At 36.1% G+C, this 15563-nt stretch overlaps 1 pseudogene; it reads right to left on the reverse strand.

Moving 5' to 3' along the window:
• The window catches only part of LOC137040150 (zinc finger protein 420-like), a 38332-nt pseudogene extending 35606 nt beyond the window's left edge, over nucleotides 1-2726 (reverse strand).
• Nucleotides 2727-15563: the final 12837 nt, after the last annotated feature.

Here is a 15563-nt window from a genome sequence, read left to right on the forward strand (position 1 = left end):
TGAGGCTAGTTGTTCCGAGGTCCCGGTGCAAGCAGTGGGGCGATCGTTCATTTGCTTTTGCTGCTCCTAAACTTTGGAACACTCTACCAGTAGACCTGCGTGTTCTTACAGACCTGGCCCTATTCAAGTCCAGGTTAAAAACGCATTTATTTAAACTGGCTTTTAACACACAGTAGCACTGTGGCACTTTGAATTTTATTTTTGAATTTTATTTTTGTATTTTGTGTAACTGTTCCTTTGGTTATTGCTTCATGTATTAATATATTATTTATTGTAGATATTTTTCTGTTCTAAATGTAAAGCACCTTGGTCCTCCTTTTGGTTGTTGGAAGGTGCTATACAAATAAAGTTTGATTGATTGATTGATTGATAATTACACTGTACACTGATAAAAATCATAATGTGGTTTACATCCGGCCTATATCAGAGGCTCCTGCAAAGACAGAAGCCCCAAAAATGCCCTGTTAAAGTAACAATGACAGTATTATGGCCCTGCAGGGTTCCTTTGATTGCACTGACTGGGACATTTTTAAATACCCTGATATAAATGACAAAACTCATTTCCTTCAAATTTATGAGATTTAATGTTAATGGACACAAACACTGTAGTTTACCATTACTATTTACTGTTATACCACTTTTTTATTATTTTAAAAATATATTAATAAATGTGTATCATGTTGTAAAGTGTTTCCCATTCGACTGTTGCCTATAGTCAATCGTATAATTTTCTTCATGTTCACTGTTACAAAGACAACGAGAATGTACTTCAAATTTTCAAATGTCAAATAAAAATAAACATTTAATATAATTCAAGGCCATGAACAAATGCGTTCACTCTCTGAATGAAAACAATTAATTTAATTTAAATGGCTAACAAAAAAAACTACTACTAATAATAATAATCATCTTAAAACACAAAAACTTAAACATAATGAGATTCAAGCTCAATTTTCTACCCAGTTAATGGTAAGTGCCCAGTACATTATTTTTACTTTAACTACCCAGCCACATTTCTTTATGGTTTACTACAGCTAAATCAGGTGAACTGCTGTAATTTGTACAACCCTTAATGTTCTTCAGCATCATTAATGAAGACTCAAGAAAAAACACCAACCTCTTTGTTCTTCAGTATCTTCAGGTTCCATCTTGCAGGATTCTGGATCAGTCATGTTCTCCTCACTGCTCAGCTCCGTCTTCATTGATGGGAATAATCCAGCATTTATTGGTGAACTGCTGTGGGAGGAGCTTCACTGAAGATCAATCATTGTGTGGAAGGAGGAGCAGATCTGCCAAAATTAAAAAATAATCAAATTGAGGTTTTCACTAATTCACAAATTGTGTGTGTTTATTTTTTATGTTCATCCATCAAAATGTAGTTTTGAATCAAAATGTTCAAAAGTTACTGAATTTTGTTTTTTAAATATTCATATTTTGTTTTGTTAGTGAATTTACCTGTTTTATACATCTTACTTTATCGGCCAAATGAACAACTGGACAAATAAATATAGAAAAGAATTAATAAATACCAGAATTAAAATAATTGAAATATCTAAAAATGTAAGTACGAAAACACAGTGGGATTAAATTTAAATAAATAAAATAAATGTATTAATAGATTTTTAGTTTGTTGTTTTTACATGAAACTAGGTTTATCACAGACTATGACCAAATAAATTGTAGATATCAAGTGGTGATTTTACAGTCTGTTGACACCAATGAAATGATCTTTAAGTGGCAGTTTTCAGGAGATCTGAAGACATCAGCATAATGAATGAGGTGAAAACAGGAACTATTGATATGAAATAGAGGCTTTCAGCAGCTGTTGACACCTGAAACAAGCCATACAGGATCATCAGCAGAGATCCCACTTCACCTGAGTACTTAAAAACTGCTCTGTCATAATATAATTTATCACAAACTGCAAAGAATAAAACATCAGTAATACATAAAAAAATACAAATGGCACACCTGAAGTATTTGTTGTTGCTTCTTTTATGTGGAGACAGTTTCATTAACCACTACGGATAAATAACTACAGAATAGCAGGATAAGATGTTCATTTGAATATATCTAAATAGTTAGATTTTACAATACTTAGGCCTACAACAATAAAGGAATTATATCATTCATTTCCCCACAGGCTCAATATAACATTTAGCAGTAACGCTGCAAGTATATGAAGTTAGTGTGTATTTTATGATTGTATACAGACATAAACACACAGGAGACTCAAATTAGTGAACGTGGTGCACAGACATCTCAAGAGTTGGGGAGTAATGAAATACATGTAACTTATGTATTTAAAATACAACATTTGAGCAACTGTATTTCATTACAATTATATTTTAAATGGGTGTTAATCAAATTACAGTTACTTCTGAAAAGTACTTTGGATTAGGCTAAAAGTGGTTACTTAAGGAATAATGTACACCCAGCATTAAATGTATCCCATGATTTACTCACCCTCAAGTCATCCTAGGTGACATTCTTGTTTTGTATGAATATCTGAGTTGTATTTAAAAAAGTCCTGGCTAATCCAAGCTTTGGCAGAAGTTGTAGCTCTGTTTTTTAAAGCCCATAAAAAATGCAAAAATACAAACATGAAGCTCTGGGGGCTTCTGAAGCGAATTGCTGTGTTTGTGTAACAAAAGTGCCCATATTTAAAAGATAAAGCTAGGTCAGATCACCTTCTGTGGAAAAAGTGTTGAAAGTGCCTTCTCTTATTTCTTCTTCTTTTGGGTTTATGGCGGGTTGCAAACCCACTTTAAAGGTGCATACCGCCACCTACTGTGATGGAGTGTGAAAAGAATGAACTAAATAATTCTATATTCTATAATATAACCCACTATTCTTAATAAATCTCATGATTGCCTTTATTTGTTTTCCTGACTTTGGACCATCATTTAATAAATTGGTTATAGTAAATTCCTGGCACCTTACTACTTGTAACTCTTATTTAAGAATCCTCCTTTCTTTATAATAAGCCTTACATTTATACAAAACATGTTCTACCGTCTCCTCTATTAAACAGACATCACATACACCTGTGTCATGCTTCCCCTTAATATGTAAAGTATGCCTTAAATTTGAATGCCCCGTTCTTAAATGTGTGAAAATAACTTGTTCTCTTCTATTTAAGTTGTGAATTATATTACTTCTCTTTATGGTATTTTGGACTTTGTAAAAGTGCCGACCTGTATGACGAGTCCAAAACTGTCTGCCATTTCTTATTACATGTTTTTAAAAGAAAATGTTTACCTTCTGATCTACTAAGTGAAATATGTGTATTTGGTTCCTTCACTTTTAATGATTCTTTGGCTATTTTTGTTGCTAGAACCCACATAAACTGAATTAATATTCCCACCTGTCATAAACTGTATAACCTGATCATGATTTCATTTAAAATGTCATTTCTATTTGTTTGCAATGACTGTAAACTCCCAAGAACTGCCACTGAATCAGAGCATATTATTACTTTATCAGGTCTATCTTCATAAACCCACTCTAGTGCCATTAGAATAGCTATCATCTCAGCTGTATATACTGATGTGCCATCGGTTATCCTTCAAGCCTTCCTCACCTTAAACTCTGGAACATAGAATGCAGTCCCTGTTCTTCCAGTCTCTATACTCTTCGAAACGTCTGTATTTGAAAAAAATAATAATGTTAGTTATTTATATACTCAGTAACATTTGTTTATACTAACAACATCCATTTCACTTTTGTTCTCATCTAATTTGGTCAATTTTAGGTTGTGCAAGTATCCAAGGTGGAATTAGGGATATTACTACTATTGGTGCAAATTATTTTGAGTCTAGACCATCTTCATTTACCCACCGAACCTTTACCAGTTACATTTAAAATTTCCCAGCAATCATTCAGGACTTCCCTTACAGGTGATTATCTCTTTATCCCTGTAAATGTGCTATTTTTTGTCGTCTTATAAATAATGGCATTTCTAATGTTTCTACTTGCAATGCTGCAATGGGCATGGTTTTAACTGCACCTAAAATTATTCTTAATATCTTAGCTTGCACGACATCTAGTTTCTTTAACAATGATCCCGATGTTGACTCATAAACAATGCATCCATAGTCTAATGTTGATCGGATAAGACCAATATAAATACCCTTTAATGAATGTTTGTTGGTTTGTCAGCACCCCAATCTTGTCCAGTTACTACTTTCATTAAATTCAAAACTTTACCACATTTCTTTAATATATAATCTATATATGATCCCTCCAGATTAATTTATCATCAAACCACAATCCTAGATACTTAAATGTTGACACTTTCTCCAAATAAGATCCCTATCATTTTAGCATTTTCTTCTCTTTACCTTTCCTCCTTGTAAATATCTGATAACATGTTTTAGATATGGAGAATCTGAAACTCCATTCTAATGACCATTTTCCAACTACTTCTAAATCTTCTTGGATTTTATCCATAATAAAATATATATTCCTTCCTCTTTTCCACATTATTCCATCATCTGCATGTAATAGTGTTAATTCTCAGTGCCACTTTTCCAAAAATATCATTGATCATAATATTAAATAATATAGGACTAATCACACTTCCCTGAGGCGTTCTATTTTCCACACTTTGAGATACTTCCCTACCCACTTGAACTTATTGTTGTATCAAATAAAAAAACTTAATACCCAATTAAGCATTCTTCCTTCTATTCCAATTATCTTCATTTTACTAAGTAATCCTTCTTTCCATAACTTGTCATATGCCTTTTACATATCAAAGTAAACTGCCACTAATCCCTCTTTGACTGCTAAAGCTTTCTTTACATCCGTTTCCAGCTTAACCAATGCATCTAATGTTGATCAGCCTTTCCTAAAACCATATTGATTATGTGCCAACCCTCCCTTCCTCTCAGGTACATAAACTAGCCTATTTACAATATTTTTTTTATCAGTTGACATAAATTTGATGTCAGCGCAATTGGCCTGTAATTCCCTGCCATCGATGCATCTTTCCCTGATCTAGCTATTGGGATAATTATTGCGTGTTTCCATGACCTTGGCAATCTTTCCTAATGATGTCCACACTTCCACCTTAATATATTGTGTTCCTACCTTTACTTCCCTATAAGCCACACAATTCTTTATAAAAGTTGCACACCCTCCACCTGTTGCTCTTGATCGATATTTTCTAATGGATAAATACCCTGGAATAACAAAGTCTAAGTACGATTTAAGCCATGTCTCCTGAAGGCATATTAAATCGGAAAGGTCTTTATCTCATGCACAACCTTCTTAAACTCTTGACCACAGTCAGACTCCTAGCATTCCATTGTAGTATCCTGCATGTCATCTAGGGGTGTAACGATTCGTTTTAACAACGATTCGATCGAAATAAATCAGTCAGACTGATTTAAATTTTTGGCTAAAAAGTTACTGAATCGATTTCAAGTCACTGAATCGTTTCGGATCATATCGTTCTAAATGAACCAATATCGTCCTTAAATCGTATCGACAACCTCAAATCGTGATACGAATCGAATCGTTGTTAAAACGAATCGTTACATCCCTAATGTCATGTTATTTATTTGTCCTTAGTCTGTCTGATGTTTCCTGAGAGCTTGCATTATTCTCAGATTGCCCTAATGGAGTCTGAATTTCCTCAACTGATACCTCGGTTATACCCTGACGAGCTGCTGAAGATACAATGATTTTAAATTTCTCTGTTCTTTTGTTTGTTTGTGCTGCACAGTTAATTACTTCAGCAATAAATGCAATGAAGCTTACTTTACTAACCATTAGCATACTTGCATCTACATTTGGTTTATACCTCTCTATTCCCGTTTGATGTTTCAACTGTATCAGACCTTCCCTGAATCTGCTTGATCATATGAAACATTATGCTCTGTTTTGCACTTATTTACTTCAATGGCTTGTTTTTGTGCTATACAGCCTAAATATGCTGCACTATGAGAACCTCCACAGTTGCAACACTTAGGTTCAACTAGATCCCCACATTCTCCATATCCGTGTTCACCTCCACATTTACAACAACGCTTCTTTCCCTTGGAAATTTCATCTACATGACCCAATCTTTGGCAATTGAAACATATCAATGCAGGTTTTATAAAAGGTCTAACTGGGTAGCACACATAACCCATTTTAACATTTTCTGGTAGCGGTTTCCCATTCACTGTTGTCATAACTGTTGTACTGGGTTCTCTTTTCCCGTTTCTGTTTGCTGTCAATCTTTTCACATCTATTACCTTTTCACAAGATAACTTTAGCGAACTCCCCAGAGTCTGAGCCTCTATCGTTGCGTTTCTGTGACAACTGCTCAACCGGAGTCCAGTCATCAGAAATCATGTTATTTGAATCATCCTCTTCATCTAAACTACCCCCTTCACTCTCTTCATTCACACCACAGCTGTCGCTTATCCTGCCATGCTGTCTTTCCTTCACACCGCGTGCTGCACTGCAAGATGCGGAACATGCCGTCCGTCGCTCCCCATCTCCCCGTCGTCCAACGCATCAATTGATCGCTTAAGCGAGCGACTGCTAAAAACTAGTGGCCTAGAGAGTCAACGTTGTCCTACAGTTTCCCTTGTGGCCTTCTCATATTTCAAGATACGTACAGCCTTTTGAACTGCAGAGGCACTTTCAACACTTTTCCCATAAATTGAATACGGAATGCAATCGGACAAAAAGCATTTATTTACCTGTGTGGAAAGAGATCCTGAATAACTGTAGCTGCAGAGAGAAAAAATATTTTAAGAGTAATTTAATAGTTTAGGTTGTCTCATGTCACATTATAGAATACATGGAGGGGGCGGGTTTATGATCTATACTAGGAACAACTACCTGGGGCACATCCAAGATATCTAAAGCATCTTAAGCGTGGCAGCATTAAATTTGAAAGGGCTGGATCGGAAGGTGAATTAATAAATGATATAATGATTTCAGACATTTGTTTTTTGTATGACTGAGTAGAGAAGACGAATAAATGAACCTCTTGTCACTTGTGAACACTTGTAAGGTTTTTCTCCAGTGTGAATTCTCTGGTGCAGCTTTAGTTCAACAGTTGTAATAAAGGTCTTCCCTCAATCAAATCACATATGATTCTTCATACCACCGTGTCTTTTCTGGTGTACTTTTAAATTACTTATCTGACTAAAACTCTTTCCATAAAAAGGACACGTGAGGTTTCTCTGTTGTATGAACTTTTAGGTGGATGGAAATCTGCTGAAAAAAAACTTTTTACCATAGTGGTCACAGTTAGATGTTCTTTCTCCTGAAAGAGGAAGCAGATGTGACTTAAAAGCGCTTGCCTATCAAAAACGTTTCCCACATTTTCCCATCATTTATTCCTATAAATTGAATGGTTCTCAAAGAAGTGCATTTGCTAATAACATAAGTTCAACAAACAAAACGGTCATCTGAAATCTGACCAAATTTGACTAAATCACATTCTCTACAAACATTGTGATTCGGGTGCATTTAATCTTTTAGTAATTCATCTAAAATGTCACGACACCTACAAAAAATTGTTAAATAGTCAACATGTGTAAAAAGAACTTGTTTGGTTTACCCTGTGGTTGTAAATCACACGAGGTAATTCGTTTGGAATGTAGGTTTGACAAAAGAAAACCAAAAAAAAGTCATACATTTAAAAGTATATTTAAAATGAATGCTCCTTCTTCATCATGCATGTGATGATTTGCACGAACTTGCACTGACAACAACAAGATATGAATCTTCATCTGAAATATACATAGACCGACATTAAATGTGAACAGTAATCTTGATAATACTACTAAGACTAGGGAAAAATGTCATTCATAATAAAGTGGACACTTTTTCTTATACATTGTCACTGCTTTCTTAGTTACTCTAGGCCTCTTGAGTTTACACCCGAGTTTTGTGCACACAATTCCTACAAAGGGTTTTATCTGTAGGGAAGAAGCAATGACACTAAGCCTCAAATCGATATCTATTTATTTATGCCAAAAATAATGAAGTATACTGAAATAAAAATATTAATAAACAGCTTTATCAAACTTAGCTGATAACTAGCTGGATTCTGATGCACAAGCCATTAGTAAAATGGCAATAGATTGTACTAGTGTACAAATACTTTAACATACTTTTGTTTGGGTTCATCTGAATTCTTGTACTGCACAGTTGTAACATCCATGGAAAAAGACCTGTTCCAAAATTATTTTAGTCTAGTGTGTCAAAAGAAAAACTTAATTTTAATTCAAAATAAACTGCACCAAATATATTTGGTAGCATTATTCTCGTTTCATAATTTATTAACATATTTATCTGGCTGATAAAAGTAGTATGAAATGTTGCAGAAATAAGACATGTACATTTTATAAAACAAAACGTATCAATTAATGGCTTTGTGTCAGAACACAACAGGTATGAAGATACATTTGGTAAACATTTTCTTCAAATTTTAAAGCATGATTATCTTTTGGAAAAGTGTAATAGTGTTTGATTTTGCTATCTTACATATGTAGTGTATCTTACACTTGTGCGCATTGCAGCAAACATTATTGTCAACTAGGAGTTTAATTGATATTGAAACTTAAAAATAAAATATAGACCCATGGGACATGTACCATCTTAAAAATGTAAGTTTAATTGTAAGGTTTTTAAGCACAATTTTAAATGCTAAATATTCACTGAGTTGAACTGTGCTGTTTTGTGAACAACAATTGAAATGAACGACTACCTTGTAGGGTCTTTAACACCCTGCACAATCATTGGGGTCAAAGGGCAATCTCCCTGCTAGTGTCATCCGCTCTCTCCAAAGTCTTTTCATGCTGACCAACAGACAAACTGTCTCAACAACACACATGAACATTACATTTTCACAATTCTACACATTTTGAGTAGATAACTGATAGTATATTTTAGGTAAAGGGTGTTTCCACACTGATGAAGGCCAGTTTGGAAGACACAAGAAAAGTAAAATCATATACAAAACTGCTTACAATCCCAAATTACGGCTACCACAACATGTTTGAATATTATACCAGTATCAGATATGACCAGTTATTATTTAAGTTATTAGACAAGTAAAATTAAATATTCTTACAAATTAAACTTAACTTATGCTGTGTCTTTGACCACAGAGGAGGACAACATTTGTCAATGTGTTTTATAGCATTTATACAAGGTTAATAGTTTAAGACCTGCCTGAATCTTTGTAAAAATAAGATTAAGAAAACTAAGCGCAGTTTTTGCTTTTAAATGTAAACAATCTAAAGTTTTTGAACAGGCGTCATTTAATTAAAGCTACACTGTGTGATATTTTCCTCCATCTAGCGGTGTAAAGGTATATGACCATCCAGTTTCTTTTCCTCTCAATTCTGATTTAGTTTTAACTCCTACGGTGGCCGATTCATTCCAAAATTAACATGGCAATCCCCCTCTTCACATTCGACACGGTGCCATCGAGTGTTAAAAATCGTAAGGCGAAGCTTGAATTTACAGGTATGTCCCTCTTTGGCTAATGTACTTTTTTAAGATGGAGGAGCAACATGGCGACCGGCATCCCAACCCGTCACCCGTATGTATTTTCAATGGCATATTATAAACTTACAAGAATACTTTACTTGAAAGAAGTAAATATACATTAATGAGCACATATTTTTGAAAGAACTAAGTGTTTTTAGCTAAGAATAAACTAAAGACGTTACACAGTGTAGCTTTAGAATTAATCGCTAACTCTGGATTAAACCTGAGTTGACAGAAAATGTTTATACCAAGCTTTGAGCAATGGTTGAACTTGATCTAAACCAGGTTGGATTTATCTGGATTTGTCGACTCTAAACCTACTCTGAAACTCAGAGTTTGTTCAGCTAGCTTCATGCAACAGGCCTCATGGGGCATCAGATGCTATCTTTATCTACATCAGTCTTCTGGGAAGATATAGAAGATACAAATGTATTTAATTTTATTTCTATTATCAACTTTTAAGATCATGCTTTTGAAATAAAAATGAGTATAAACAACACTGGCTCTGAAAAGGCGTTAGCCGACTAACTTTACATGTGCAGTGACATGATGCTCAGAGGTTCATCCGGTAACTCCTCTCGTCTCTGTGTGCAAACATCCATTTCATAAAGGAGGAGGGTCATGGGCTGTATTTCACCAAAAACTATCCATTTCATAAAGGAGGAGGCTCATGGGCTGTATTTCACAAAACTATCCATTTCATGAAGGAGGAGGCTCATGGGCTGTATTTCACGTCAGACTGTCACACTCAGGCGACTCCTGCGGATTAACTATGTACCAAAAAGATTATAATTGGAAAATACATTAGGAGAGATCTAAAGCGGTATGGTAATTTATACAAATCTGTCACACACACACAGAGCCCTGTGGCTGAGACGATGCTTTAAAAGACATTTAGGAAATAGGATGTATGGATAGCTACATGTTAGGAACTTTAAATAATTTTTTTAAAAGATGTGGAAAGTTAGATGCAGACTCTCTAAACATGATGATTTTTGTGATCCCGTTTCATACATTGCGTTGCTTCATAAGCAGTATGTTTTTTCTTCAACTCTATAAACATTTAACTGATTGCAATTTTTTGTGACACCATTTTATTTCAACTGAAATGTTTGGTTCAGTGGATTTTTTAGTAAGATATTTTATAAACATTACAGTTTTGTGAGGTAGATTTTCATTTATATTATTTTAAGAGAACAGAATGTTTGTGTGAGATACACTTCACAATTTTCACAGTACAGCCGGATAAGCTCTGGAATGCTGAGGGGGGATTCAGCATCTTCAAAAGACAAAACCTTCTGACAAAAACATATATTATAACAACTTCAAAACCCCAAACCTTCTGTCAACATCATATATTTTCCTGAAGGGAGCGGAGGGGAAAACCCCATGGTCAAAGTTTAATTCTGACCTATACTGGAAGACCCTCCTGTTGAAGAAATTTTAATAATTTATGTTTGAGTTCACACAAGACAACATCTGTTTCTGCCATAATAAAACACCAAAAGACAGTGTCTTTTGAAACCCAGGGGGTAGTGGCGAGATCCCTAGTTTGAGAGTTTTCCCTCATCAGAGGTGTCGGCTGATCTAAATTAGATCTAAGACCACTGTTTGTTGCTTTTCATTTAAATTAGTTCTAAGACAGAAGGGGGCCGTGTGTGTGTGTGTGTGTGTGTGTGTGTGTGTTTCTCACTTTCCCCCTGTAGGTACGGGGACCTTTGTGTCCCTTGACATAAGGGTTGGGGGGAGACATTTGTTGCATCTTTCTTCTGTACGGAAAAAACACCAACATTAAGGGGTATAAAAAGCATGGGCCTTTTTTGTTTCCTAAGTAGTTATCATTTAATTCCTCTAAATCAAATGCAGCCAAATATCAACCAGACAAGTAAAAACGGTCTGGATGAAAGGCTGAATATAATGTAGCCTATTAACACAGACAAACTTCTGAAAAGTATATCATTTAATTCCTCAAAATTAAATGCAGCCAAAGAAGAGACTGAATAGTGTTAATACCTACATCAACTCAGATGAGTATTTAACATTTAATTAATCAGAAAACGTTTACAAAACTTGGTCTACCATAGTCTGCAAACACATACGTAGTTTGCACGATCATGAGATAGAGAAAGGGAAATTCCCGTCTGCTCAATTCCCAGCCTAATGCGGACCCACAATCTACACATTGCCTCAGCAAACGCGAGATCTGAGCCGCGATCTGTAGCAATCATATTTCTATTGTAGATGCAACCCATAATCTACACATTGCCTCAGCAAATGCGAGATCTGAGCCGCGATCTGTAGATGCAGACCCAATCTACGTGATGCCTCGGAAAACGCGCGATCTGAGCCACTAGACTCGAGCCAAGGACCTGTTTACTTTCTCCCCTCGAGAAGAAGCCAACATGAGCAGATATAGTGCATGTTGCACGTCGGGAATTTTATGAATGAACACTGTCAGCTCCTTTTTACTAGAGCTGACCGTGCAGCATTCGCCACTCCAAACAAACAACACATTAATCGCGTCACGTGTATCCCGAGGATAGGGAGGACACACAATCAAAAATGCTGTCTGCTTGCCATTAAATCTCCTGTCTATATGCCTTTCTTATGTATGCTCGTTTCTTTTTTTTTCTTTTTTTCTCAGACAAACAACAATAAATAGACAGAGACAGTTTCACACAGAGCGCTTGTGAAGACATCACAAGCTAACATCCGCGTGGGGCAGGGGTGCTTTATAGCTTCCTGGTCAATGACGTCACCCGCCTATGACGTCCCGTCACGCCATTGGACTGATTTCACGAGTGCTTCATGACACGGTCACGCAGAGGCGTTCTCGCAGCGTTCCGACGCAGTGTCTCGTTCCCTCGATTAGGGAAGCTTAAAGGGGTACTTCAGCGCTGGGAAGATCAATCTGTATTTAAACTGGATCATTAATGTAGTAGAAATGTGAAATTATTTTTTAATTTGGTGCTTTCTAGACTGAGAAAAGACAGAAAATTTGTCTCATGGGGATGAAAGACTACAATTCCCAGAATGCTTCACTGCCCTGTGAGGCCATTCACAAAGCCACCGCTACTGGATTACAGAGACTGAGTTCCTACAATTAAATACTGAACGTGTCTGTTCAATATAACGATCGAGTTGCCGTGTGAGTTTCACAGCAGACTCAGATTACATTTAACATCATAAATGAGTTGATGAGCTCTCGTGATGAGAGCTGAGGTAATCGTGACCAAATTCGCGGCATACATTTACAACGCGTTTTCAGTTAATGCCTTTGGAAGCTTAACTTTCATAGAAATTAATTTGAGAAGTTAAAACACTTACATTGCTTGGCATCCGTTTAAATGAATGCCTGTAGCTGAGCTGTGCTGTAAGTGTGATCTCCATTCCACATGCACGAGTTGAAAACATGCGGAAATGGCTCCCTCTGCTGGCTGTAGTCTTTAGCCTCTGGGCAATCATTTCTGGAATTTTTCCAGAAATAAAATGCATAAATCTCTCCTCTCAGGGGGATATAAGAGGGGGGAGCACGATCATTTGAATATACTCCCGGATTTCTACTGATACAAAGCCATATGTTAATCGCTGAAGTAACCCTTTAATGTTTTTATTGTGTGAGAGGAACTGTTTGGTGTATGGTAATCCTTCTTTGTTAAAACCTTTGCAGCAAACATATTTTGATGTTATTATAGTTACTTTATATTTAATAGGAATTTAATTGAAATTGAAACTTTGTAGGAATAATAAAAGTAAAATCATATGCGTCATCTTAATAATCAAAGTTTAATTGTACGTTTTTTTTAACCCTCATGTGGTGTTCAAAACCCTAACGAACGGTCAAAAATGACCGTCCCATAAAAAATTGCTTATAAATCACTCATTATACCATATTTTCACCCAATCTTGGATTCAATCTTTTTGTCAACATGTTCTCTTTCAAATAGGACTGGTTTTATATTTCTGTTTGCATCTGAATAATCATAGGCCTCATTTATCTGAGAGTAGGCATTTCATTTTTTGAGTAATAAAAAAAAATGTTTTTAATAATTTTGGAAATATTAAATAAAATCTGAAGAAAATTGGTATTGTTGATCACACTAGTCTACTCTGATTTGTCACCAGGAATTTTGTTTTGAAACTTTTATTTTGTAAAAAAAATATGGCACATAGTCACACTTGTGGTGTTCCCGGTCAAAAATGACCGGCCTATAAAAAATTGCTTATAAATCACTCATTATACCATATTTTCACCCAATCTTGGATTCAATCTTTTTGTCAACATGTTCTCTTTCAATTAGGACTGGTTTTATATTTCTGGTTGCATCTGATTAATCGTGGTCCTCATTTATCTGAGAGTAGGCATGGTCAAAAATGGTCACAATAGCCGACCATTGAAAGTGAATGGGAGAGACTGAAAATAACAGAACAATTTAGTTTTCAGGAGCATGTTCATTATTTTCATGTACACATATGAGCATATGTGCTTGCAAACATCGAGCCCTTGGACCTGTGCATGTATCGATACATTTAGACACACGCTACCAGACACACACACATTAAAACACACAAACTTTAAGTATTACACACATTCTTTTCCTATCTAAGGGTGCTTTCACATCTCTAGTTTGGTTCATTTGGTCCGAACCAAGGGCAAACAATTATACATTGTTGCATTTTTCAGCTTTTTTGGTTCCTTTTCACCCCACACTGATTGCACTGATCGGACCAGTTTAAACGAACCAAAACGCAAGCACGTGACAACATCCACATCACTCATTGGCCATGGGGTATTTCCTAAACTGCTTTTCGATTGGTCAGAATTTACGTGTGGAAAAATTCCAACAGAAGAGGCAAAGCCAGCAAACTATAATAACACTATGGAGAGACGACTGCGCGGACTAGTTTTGTCCCTGGCTATAATCTACTACACTGTGTGTATTTACCACAGTAAGCAAACAATACATTTCTATAATGAAGCGCGGATGCGACGTGAAAACAACGTTCTAATGCACTGCAAACGGCGAGCGTGCATCACTCGTCACTTTAAGCGGAGGCATGCATTAATTATTCTTAACTGACATGCTCATCTTCCCGAAAATAATTCCAACGATCTATCAGATGTCATGCACACAATGTCAGTGCAGCTAACTACGGCAGCCGGTTTAGTCCAAAAATGATCAGTACTTTTGCAGTTGGTTCTGTTCGAGGTCGTATCACGTTCTCACCACAAACAAACCACTCCAGAGTTCATTTGAAAACGTACCGAGACCACCTCTTCAAGGAGGTCTCGGTACGCTTGTTTGGTCCGCTTTTGGTGCGCACCCGAGTGCGATTGCTGCTTTCAGACCTCACCAAACCAACCGCACCAAAGAGGGAAACAAACTCTAGTACAATTCAACCGAACTAAATGAGGCAGGTGTGAAAGCACCCTAATATACATTTATCCATCTGACATTAACACACACACACACACACACACACACACACACACACACACACACACAAACACAAACTGGCCGTGACTGCAGTGACCCGGCTTCAAAAGAATCTTTCTTTCATGTTCTTGTTTCATCACATTTTCCAGACAAAATATTATGACATTTTGTTTTGGAACTGTGGGGTTCTCACACAGAACTAGACAATATTTACAAAATATATATGCCTGTGCTATTGCATGATGTATATTTGTATAAAATTGGTACATTGTCACACTTGGGGTGTGTCTGTGTGGTAATGTCAGATGGATAAATGTATATTAGATGCAGGTTAGGGTAGGATCAAATTTCTCTCTGTGGAAAAGAATGTGTGTAATACTCAAAAAAGTTTGTGTGTTTTAACGTGTGTGTGTCTGGGTAGCGTGTGCATAAATGTATCGATACATGCACAGGTCCAAGGGCTCGATGTTTGCAAGCACATATGCTCATATGTGTACATGAAAATAATAAACATGCTCCTGAAAACTAAATTGTTCTGTTATTTTCAGTCTCTCCCATTCACTTTCAATGGTCGGCTATTGTGACCATTTTTGACCATGCCTACTCTCAGATAAATGA

This window comes from Pseudorasbora parva, chromosome 14 (genome assembly GCF_024679245.1).
Source record: "Pseudorasbora parva isolate DD20220531a chromosome 14, ASM2467924v1, whole genome shotgun sequence".
NCBI lineage: Eukaryota > Metazoa > Chordata > Actinopteri > Cypriniformes > Gobionidae > Pseudorasbora > Pseudorasbora parva.